Source organism: Microtus oregoni, unplaced genomic scaffold, assembly GCF_018167655.1.
Source record: "Microtus oregoni isolate MIOR12 unplaced genomic scaffold, Mior012 000023F_ref0000262, whole genome shotgun sequence".
Taxonomy (NCBI): Eukaryota; Metazoa; Chordata; class Mammalia; order Rodentia; family Cricetidae; genus Microtus; species Microtus oregoni.
In genome coordinates, this window is record NW_024543082.1 from 7,609,615 (window position 1) to 7,619,663 (window position 10,049).

Consider the following 10,049-nt stretch of genomic DNA (forward strand, 5'->3'; position numbering starts at 1 on the left):
TAAAAGAGATACACGTATCCACACAGACATAGATAACTACCTCCTTTAAAAGAGATACACGTATCCACACAGACATAGATAACTACCTCCTTTAAAGTTATGCCTTGGTTTAATGCCTTGGTTTGATCTCCAGCACTACGATAAAGAAAAAAATAAATAAAATAAAAATTCTTTTAAATGACTCAGCTCTCAAGGGACTTGGCATCACCAATCGTGACTCACTGCACTTGCACTGGAGAAACGCAAATGTGTCCTTTAAAGGCTGGGTATTTTTTTGAAATTTTATTTATTCTATTTTAATTTTTGAGTAGGGAATTTTTGTCTGCAAATATGTCTGTGCACCCAAATGTATAAATATTAAAATACATATAGTAAATATATAATAATTGCTTGATCTGAATGGAGGTTCAGAAGTCCTTGTCGCACAGTCTGCTTCAGTGTTTGGGAATCCTACAATAGGAACTAGAGGGAAGGGAGTGGAGGAACGGCTCAGAGGTTAATTGGTCTCTGTCTGCCGGAGGCCCAGGGTTTCATTCCCATCATGCATGGCTGGCAGCTCACAACCACCAGCAACTTCAGCTCCAGGGTACGTGACACCCTATTCTGGCCTCAGGTACCTGCAAACAATCTGAGCGTGCACGCACATCACAAACACATACATACATACATACATACACACATACATACATACATACAAACATACATACATACATACATTTCTTAGGGAAAACTGTGGGATATGCAACATACAATATACACTTGTATGAAAACTTAAAAGCTAAGAGAATTAATTTTCAAAACTGTAAGGATTTATTCAATTCTTGTTCAAAACTTCATAGTGTAATTTTATTTCCCTCTATAAATAGAGTTTTCCTTTTTAAAATTAATTGTATCCCCCCAAGACTGTAAAAGATAGAGAAATAGCAGAGCAGTGGTGGCACACGCCTTTAATACCAGCACTCAGGACGCAGAGGCAGGGGGATTTCTGTGAGTCCAAAGCCAGCCTGGTCTACAGAGCTAGTTCCAGGACAGAGCTACCGAGAAACAGAGAAACCCTCTCTTGAGAAACCAAAAAGAAAAAGAGAAAAGAAAAGGAAAGAAATGGAAAAAAGAAAACAAAGAAAAAGAAAAAATAAAGAAAAATAATAAGAAATAAAATCATCATCAGGACCGGTAAGATAGCTCAGTGGTAGAAAGCTTGGTTACTACATCTAAGGACCTCATTTCAATTGCCAATCCCCTTCCCCAAGAAAAGGAAAAAAAATAATTGCAGTAACTCCAGTTTGTGGCAAATGTGATCCCATGTAAAACAGACAGCTACATTTCCAGTTAGAAAGCTTCCAGACGCAGGGTGACTCAGTGGGAAACGGCTGCCCTCCAGCTGAAGCCCAGTTTGGTAGAGGGGGGATTTTTGGTCCCAGCAAATCATAGATTTCATTTCTTGATTTTGCCAACAAAACAGACAAAAGCGAAACTCTAAAAATAAAAATGGAAACTTATGGACAAATGAAAATGGTAATTGGGCCATTCCCTACACCCAACATCCTTTGTGCTGGAGTAGACAGACAGGAGCCACAAGAAGTTAAGGCTGCCAAGCTTAAAGCTAAGCCAACTGGTTCTTGCTAACATAGTCCCATAAGAAACTCTAAGAGACAATAAAGGAGTAACATCCTAATTAGTGTAAGGATAAGACCCGGTTAGAGAAAGAATGACAAACAGATTTACACACATTTCCTTTTACGCTTTTTTTTTTAAACAAATGATTTTTATTTGTATTTAAACAGTAGCCAGATATGGCGGCACACAACACTAGAGAGTTGTTCGGCATTTAAGAGCAATTGTTGCTCTTGTGAGCACCTCAATACAGTTCAAAGCACTTCATCCATGTCTCCAGTCCCGGGAACTCCAATGCTCTGCAGGCACCAGGGTTACACTTGGTGCACAAACATATGTAGGGGTAAAACACCCATACACGTAAGATAACAAAGTAAATATATCTAAAAAAATAAGTTTGCGTTCCCATGCCTGGCTTTTAAAAATCATAATAATTATTAATATTATAATAATCTATAAAGTGTTAAATGCTCAAATCACGTTTTAAATTAATCGCAATTTAAATCTGTACTGTCTTTAATACAGAAAACTAATTTGAATGCGAGGTGGAAGTCATAGCCAAGAGATCTGCTACCACCTAGTGGCGCTTATCTGAATTGTAGGAGAAGTCTAAGGGAGAAATTTCTTCAAAGTTTTCCTCTCAGAAATTACTGTTTTGTACAATTACATAAAAAAAAATGACTTTTTTTGTTCAGGTGAGGGAAAAGAAGTAAGGTGGCAAATGATGGGAACTTTTTAAAAAAGGACAAAAATCCAATAGAAATACACAAAAGACGTGAATAAATAATTTGCCATTACAAAAGAGAAGAGACTATCTATAGAGTGAGCAGGTTCCTGTCCCGATGGGCTGAAAGCAGACTTCGGCAATAACTTCTCTGATGTTTTTAGACAGGGTCTCTCTATGTAGCCCTGGGTGTTGTGGAACTCACTATGTAGAGCAGGCTTGCCTGGAAGTCACAGAGATCCTCCTGTCTCTGCCTCCCACGTGCTGGGATTAAAGGTGTGTGCTGCCACACCTGGCTCCACTCCATTGCTTCTAAACAAAAAGTTTAGAAGTGGCTGGGCAGCAGCCTTAATACACGGGGAAGTGCTTAGTCTTACTGCAACTTCATATGCCAAGTCCTGTGGATACTCACCAGAAACCTTTCCAGAAACAGAAATGGAGGCATGGGTTGGGGGATGGGAACAGAGAGGAGGAGTGGGGAGGGAGTGGGAGGAGAGGAAGAAGGGGACGTTGCAACCGGGATGTTAAATAAATAAATACATTTACTTAACAATAAAACAAATTAAAAGTGGCTGGTCAGCTGGCTCGATTGGTAAGGCTTTTTCTGCACAGGCATTGGGAGCTGCTTTCCGAGCTCCAGAACCAGCGTTAAGGCTGGGTGCAGTAGCACATCTACAACCCCAGTGCTTTCACAGGGAGGTAGAAGCTGGCAGGTCAGCTGGAGCCCGGGGTTTGGAGGCAAAATGACGAAGATGAGACTCGGAACACGGAAGATATCAAGGACAAAAGCTCGGGGTTGTCCTCTGACCTTCACACCCAAGCTGCTGTGACATCTGAGGTGGGGGGGGGGAGGGGGGAGGAGATAAACAGTAGCAAGCTGCAAGACCTGCTGAGAAGGAGTTGGTTGAAAACATCCCTGTGAAGTGCTTAGTAAAACTGGAAAAGATAGAAAGCTGTAAGATTCGAACTACGGAGTCAGACTATGGTTGAAACTGAGGCGCGCCCCACTTGTAGTTTTGAGTTTGCATTCCTTTCTAGCCAGCCTTGTATATAATAAAGTAAGCATGTGGGCTTATCTTTGAGGAGGGAAAAACCTGGCGTGGGACCGTGTGGTGCTTCAATAATTCTGTGATAGCTCAGCTTGGCAAGGATAAGCCAGGTGCCGATGGCCACTTGGTGACAAGGCTGTCTATCCAAATCTGTGGAAGATTCTTGGGTGGTAATAAACAGTCTATTATGAAGGCATTTCTCAAGGATTGCAATATGCTTTTATTGGACAGCTCAGAAAAGCAATGGTCTTAGGGGTATTAGAGGCAAAGCTAAGAGTATCTGGTTTGGGCCAAAAACAGTTTTGGACACACACTAAAAAACTCCTTTAGGAAAGATCTTTGGAGATAGAGAGTATCTCAAGGGTGAGGGGAATGGCTGACATCAGATCATAAGGTTATGGAGCCTGGAAAGCATGGGACACCTTCTACTGGTAAGCCGTGGGCTGGAATGTAGCGTGGGAAGGACTTCACTGAAAACATGCTCATTGTCAGAATCTGAGCTGCTGCCAGACTCACCACCAAGTTAATAATGCCCCTGGAATAACTTAAAACAAAGAAGTCTGCCTCTTTCCCTAGTGTGTGCTCCGCCTGTATGAACTTAACCTGCCTTTAAGAAACAATGTAACCCTTTTCCAACTTGAGCCTGGCAGAAGGGCTCCCGCACAGAAGGGTGGCAAGAAGGACCGTTCTGCCATCAACGAGGAAGTGACCCGAGAATACACCATCAACATTCACAAGCGCATCCCTGGCATAGGCTTCATGAATCGTGCCCCTAGGGCACTCAAACAAATCTGGAAATTTGTCATGAAGGAGATGGGGAGGGACTTCAGATGTGTGCATTGATACCAGGCTCACTAAAGCCATCTGGACCAAAGGAATAGGAATGTTTCACACTGTAACTGGATAGGTTTGTTCGGAAAAACGTAATGAGAATGAGGACTCACCAAACAAGCTCTACACATTGGTAATTTATGCACCTGTTACCACATTCAAAAATCTACAGGCAGTCAATGTGGATGAGAACTAACCTGATGAATGTCAAATAAAGTTGGAGAACTGCCCAAAAAAAGAAAACAATGTAACCAATCTTACTATGCCCTGCACTCCCCCACATAATTGCTTTTACAACCTATGCTAAATACATAGATTTTTAAAAACATTGCTCTTCCGGAGGTCCTGAGTTCAATTCCCAGCACCACATGGTGGCTCACAGCCATCTATGATGGGATCTGATACCCTCTTCTGTCCTGCATGCACACATGGAAGGAATGTTGTATACATAATAAATCTTAAAAAAAATTATTTGTTTATTGTAGAAGGAGCCGCGGGCTGCGTTCCTGCCCTGCTCCTGCATGGTTAGCTTTACACCTTAAATAACAACACACAAACTGTATTCTTTTAAACACTGCTTGGCCCATTAGTTCTATAATTGGCTAATTCTCACATCTTGATTAACCCATTTCTAATAATTTGTGTAGCACCACGGAAAGATTCTAACCTGCTTCCATCTAGGGTTGGAGAATCATTACGTCTGCCTCACTGCCTTCTACCCAGCATCCTGTTCTGTTTACTCCACCTACCTAATTTTCTGTCCTATCAAAAGGCCAAGTCAGTTTCGTTATTAACCAATGAAAGTAACACATAGACAGATGACCCTCCTCCATCAGTTTATTTATTTATTTATTATGTATACAATATTCTGTGTGTATGCCTACAGGCCAGAAGAGGGCACCAGACCTCATTACAGATGGTTGTGAGTCACCATGTAGTTGCTGGGAATTGAACTCAGGACCTTTGGAAGACGAGGCAATGCTCTTAACCACTGAGCCATCTCTCCAGCCCCCCTAAATACATAGCTTTAATCTTAAACAATACACCCTTTGGTGGTGGTGGTGGTAGAGGAGGAGGAGGAGGAGGAGCTGATGCTGAAAGCAGCCAACTGATTGAAAGCAACCTTAAAGAAAACAAACATCTACTATGATGTTGGAAGCGACACATGGGTACAGGGGATCACACTGTTTGTGGTTTGTGTTACAGTTGTGGGTCATTTGGAGTTTGTGAAACTCTCTTAACATTTTACTGTAGAAAAATCTCTCATTCTTTTCCCAAGCCATATTTTCTGTGCTGTTCAAGAAATACAGAGCAAGGCCCTTTGCTAGGGGCAGACAGGCTTTAGACACACACAACAGATAACCACAGATGGCAGACAGACAGAAGACCGAGGGAATGAAATGGATAATTTAAATTTTGGCTCATTCTTGGCAAGCCTATTTTTATTTCTTAATATGGCATCAAACCAAAGTAGCTGTGCTCTTTATCTAAACCCTGAGCTGCATGGAGGTAAATTAAAAAAAATTCTTTTAGGAAGAACCAGATAACAAATATATTAAACTTAACAAGTCATAACACTGTCACAACTATTCGGCTTGGCCCTGCAGGACAGAGGCAATGACTGTCAATACATAAGCAAACTGCATGGCTGGTTCCATGAAACTCAGACTGTGCACACAGATATTGAAAGTTTACATCCTTTTCATGTTTTATAAAATATTTTTCTTTAGATTTTTCCCCTGCCACTGAAAAAATGCCAAAACTGGGGGCTGGAGAGATTATTCTACTATTAAGATAGCTAATGCTCTTGCAGAGGACCCAAGCTCAATTGCCGGAACCCATATCAAGTGGCTCACAACTGCCTATAACTCCAACTCCAAGGAGTACAAATGCCCTCTTCTGGCCTCGACAGGCACTGCACCCACATACACAGACACACACGATTAAAAATAAAGTTTCAAAATGCATAACCTAAGGCTAGAAAGATGGCTCAGCAGTTAAGAACACTGACTGCTCTTTCAGAGGACCAGGATTTGATTCTCAGCACCCACATGGCAGCACACAACTGTCTGTAACTCCAGCTCCAGGAGATCTGGCATACTCATACAAATATACATGTAGGAAAACACTGATATACATAAAATAAATAAATTATAAAATGCAAAACCTGTTCTTAGCTCAAGGAGCTTTTAAAACTAAATAGCTGGGCTAGATTTCGCTCTGGGGGCAGTTTAAGGCCCAGGGTGGGCAGTTCTCTACTTTGCTATACCCGTGACTTCATTGCTATAGTTTGTCCTGTTAAGGAACATTGGGGATTGAACTCATTTTACTGTATCTCTTATCTTCTCCTCATTTCCTAAATTGCCATTGTATAAGAATAGGAAGTCATCACCTCTCATATATGGTGGCATTAGTTTTAAAGACGTCGTCTGAACTCTCGCTGAGATTCCCATCACACATCTTTCAGGTGCTGAGACTAGAACATTTCCAGGGGTAAAACCCTTCTTTGTACTGTTGAAGATTATGAGTTTTCTAGGAACTCTGTAGATGAAGATAATTAATTAACGGACTTCTTAGAACAGCAAGTTCCAGGTAAGACCTCTGCCTAACTTCCCCTTGGGTCTGTCTTTTGTCTACATTAGTGGTTCTCACCCTGTGAGCCATGACGGCTTTAGGGGTTAAATGACCCTTTTACAGGGGTTGCCTAAGATCATCTGCATATATGATATTTACATTATGATTCATAACCATAGCAAAACCACAGTCATGAAGTAGCAACAAAAATAACTTTATGGTTAAGGGGTCACCACAACATGAGGAACAGTTTTGAAGGGTCAAAACATTAGGAAGGTTGAGAACCACTGGTCTATATGATCAAAATACAAAAATAAGAGAAGGATTATGGTCCACACCTTGCTCTCCACTCCGGTTTGCCAGAGATCACAAAAGCCTGCTTTCAACCAAGATCTGAGCTACCCCACAGTATACTGATCAGAATAGACACAGGATCAAGATGGTGGGAACACACACTTCTGCTAAGAGTGTGCAAAATGTCTAAATTGTAAACAGGTGGGAGCTAGCGGTGACCAAAGACATAGCAGTGCTCCTAGGAGGACAGAGGGGCTGATTGTAAATGCCCCGTCTCCCCAAATCACGTGTCACTGTTCATCAGGAAGGAGGAGTGCTGGGTTCGTGCACGCCGAATGCCCAACGTGAGATGCAGTGGATGCAAGTGCTCTGGCTTTCTCCCACCTTGATTCCCTCCGGCCCTCAGAGATTTCTGTACATCTGGCTCTTTCCTTCCCCTAAACTCAGGACACATTTTCAGATCTCACCATGCTTTCAAGCAGCCCCCTTGACTGTGGGCTTCCTCTCCGTCCTAGATTTCATCTCTTAAGCAGCAAACAGACGGTCTTTCCAACTGTTATCTGATGCGTATGCCTCTCTCCTCAGACAGTGAGGACAGGCTGACCACGGGTGCAACAGGAGACCAGGCCCCAGAGAAGTCTGGGAAGAAAATGCCAAGCTGTGGAAGAATATGTTAAGAACACTAACAATCAATAATGAAGACAATATGAACCATGCAACCATAATTTGATGGTAGCCAGACACCAGTTTCTCAGTGTCCAGAGGGGAATTCCACAATCCTTGGCTGCTCAAGACCTTTATATGAAATGACATAGTATCTGTATATAACTTATACAAATTTTCCCATAGACATTCAGTCATCTCTAGATTATGTTAATATTTAATACAGTATAAATATTCTGTTTGTTCTGTTTGTTTGAGACAGGATTCTCTGTGTAGCCCTGGATGACCTGGAACTCATCACACAGACCAAGCTGGTCTCAAACTCGGAGAGATCCACCTACATCTGCCTCCCGCGTGCTGGGATTAAAGGTGTGCAGCACCAATGCCTGGTTTGAAAATAATTCTTATTCTATGTTATTTTCAGACTAATAACAAAAAATCTCTGCATGCTCAGTACAGGACAATTTTTCCAAATATTTAATTAATATTTTTATTTATATACGTGTCTATGCACCAAATGCATGCAATACCCACAGAGGCCAGAAGAGGGTGTCAAATCCCCTTGAACTGCTGTGACAGGCTTCTGTTGTGTGATCCAAACCCAGGTCCTCTGCTGCGAGAGCAGCGAGTGCTCTTAACCACTGAGCCCTCTCTCCAGCCCCATTTCCCAAATCTCTTTTATCTGAAGTTTGTTGACTCTACAGATGTGGAATCTGGAGACAGTATTTGGATGCATAGAAAAAAATGTTGGAACTCTCCCACCAGAAATTAGAAGGTGTCTCCACGTAGAGAGACCACGAATGGGATTATTACGAAGTATTGTTCTTCCCATATTTCCGTATCTCTGCAATGTGCATGTTGTCTTTACAGTCTGAGAAACAGAGCAAATAAAGGGGTTGGTGTTCTTGCTGCTGTTATTCGGGTTTCAGGACATCTGGTGCAGCCCAGGCTGGCCTTGAACTCACTTGGCAGTCAAGGGTGATCTTGAACTTCTGATTCTCCTGACTCTACCTTCCAAGTTCTGGGATCACAGGTTCCCCATACTTAGTTTTGTGCTGCCAGGAGATCAGACCTGTGGCTTCATGCATCCCAAGCAAGCACTCTGCCAACTGAGCCATATCACTAGCCCCTAACGTAATTTTATTTCACATTTGAATTTTACTTAGTGGGGGGAGGCATTCATGAGCCATAGCACATGTGTGGAGGAGGGCAAGCCCTTTCACCTGCTAAGCCATCCCTCTGACAAAGGGTTGGTGGGATGACACTCAGCAGGGGAAGGCACTTGCAGCCAAGCCTGATGACCTGAGTTCAGTTCCCTGGACCAACATGGTGGAAAGAGAGAACCCACTCTTTCAAGTTGTCCTCTGCCCTCCACATGGATCATGGTGTGTTTGCGCTGTGCACACTGGCATGCACACACACACACACACACACACACACACAAATAAATGAATAATGTAATTTAAAAATAAATAAATATAAAGCTAAACATAATTAATTGGGTAAGATGGCTCATGCCTACAATCCCAGCCACTGGGAAGTTAAGAGAGGGGGATCATGAGTTTGAGACCAGACTGGGCTATGTTCAGAGTTCAGAGCAGCCTGGGCTACACAGCCATGACTCTGTCTCAAAACAAACAAATGGGGGCTGGAGAGATGTGCCACCAGTTGGGATCACTTACTGCTCTTTAAAGAAGACCCAGAGTTCAGTTCCCAGAAGCCACCTGGAGACTCCTGTTTGTAAGTGCAGTCCCAAGGAACCTGATGCCCTCCTGTGCCGTTCATAGCATCACACATATGACATACTTAACATACACGCGGGTGCAACACTCATACATATAAAATATAAATAAACAGACTGGGTGGTGGTGGCGCACACCTTTAATCCCAGCACTCAGGAGGCAGAGGCAGGTGGATCTCTGTTAGTTCCGGGCCCACCTGGTCTACAGAGAGAGTTCCAGGACAGCTAGGGCAATATACCTGTAGACATACAAGCCCTGTCTAGAAAAACAAACAAGCAAACAAATAAATGCACAATAACTAAGTAGCTGAACGCACTTATGGAGGCTGCGATTTGTGCACTGTGTGTGCACTATAATTGAACAAAAATCCGCACAACCATCCTTAGGGACAGAAACCACTCTGGAGACCATCTTAGACTGTGGCTAGGCATCCTTGCTCATCAAATAAACCTTCATCATAATTAAATTTTCTGACTGTCCCTCGGAAAATTAATAAAAGTGTTTTGTAAATCCCTCGCATTAATTTCAGACCCAAGGGATGCTGCTCCTGTTGTCCCT

The 10,049-nt window shown here is 42.5% G+C and overlaps 1 pseudogene; it reads left to right on the plus strand.

Annotated features, from left to right (window-relative positions):
- Window positions 1-541: 541 nt before the first annotated feature.
- Window positions 542-4,414, plus strand: LOC121462064 (annotated as a pseudogene).
- Window positions 4,415-10,049: the final 5,635 nt, after the last annotated feature.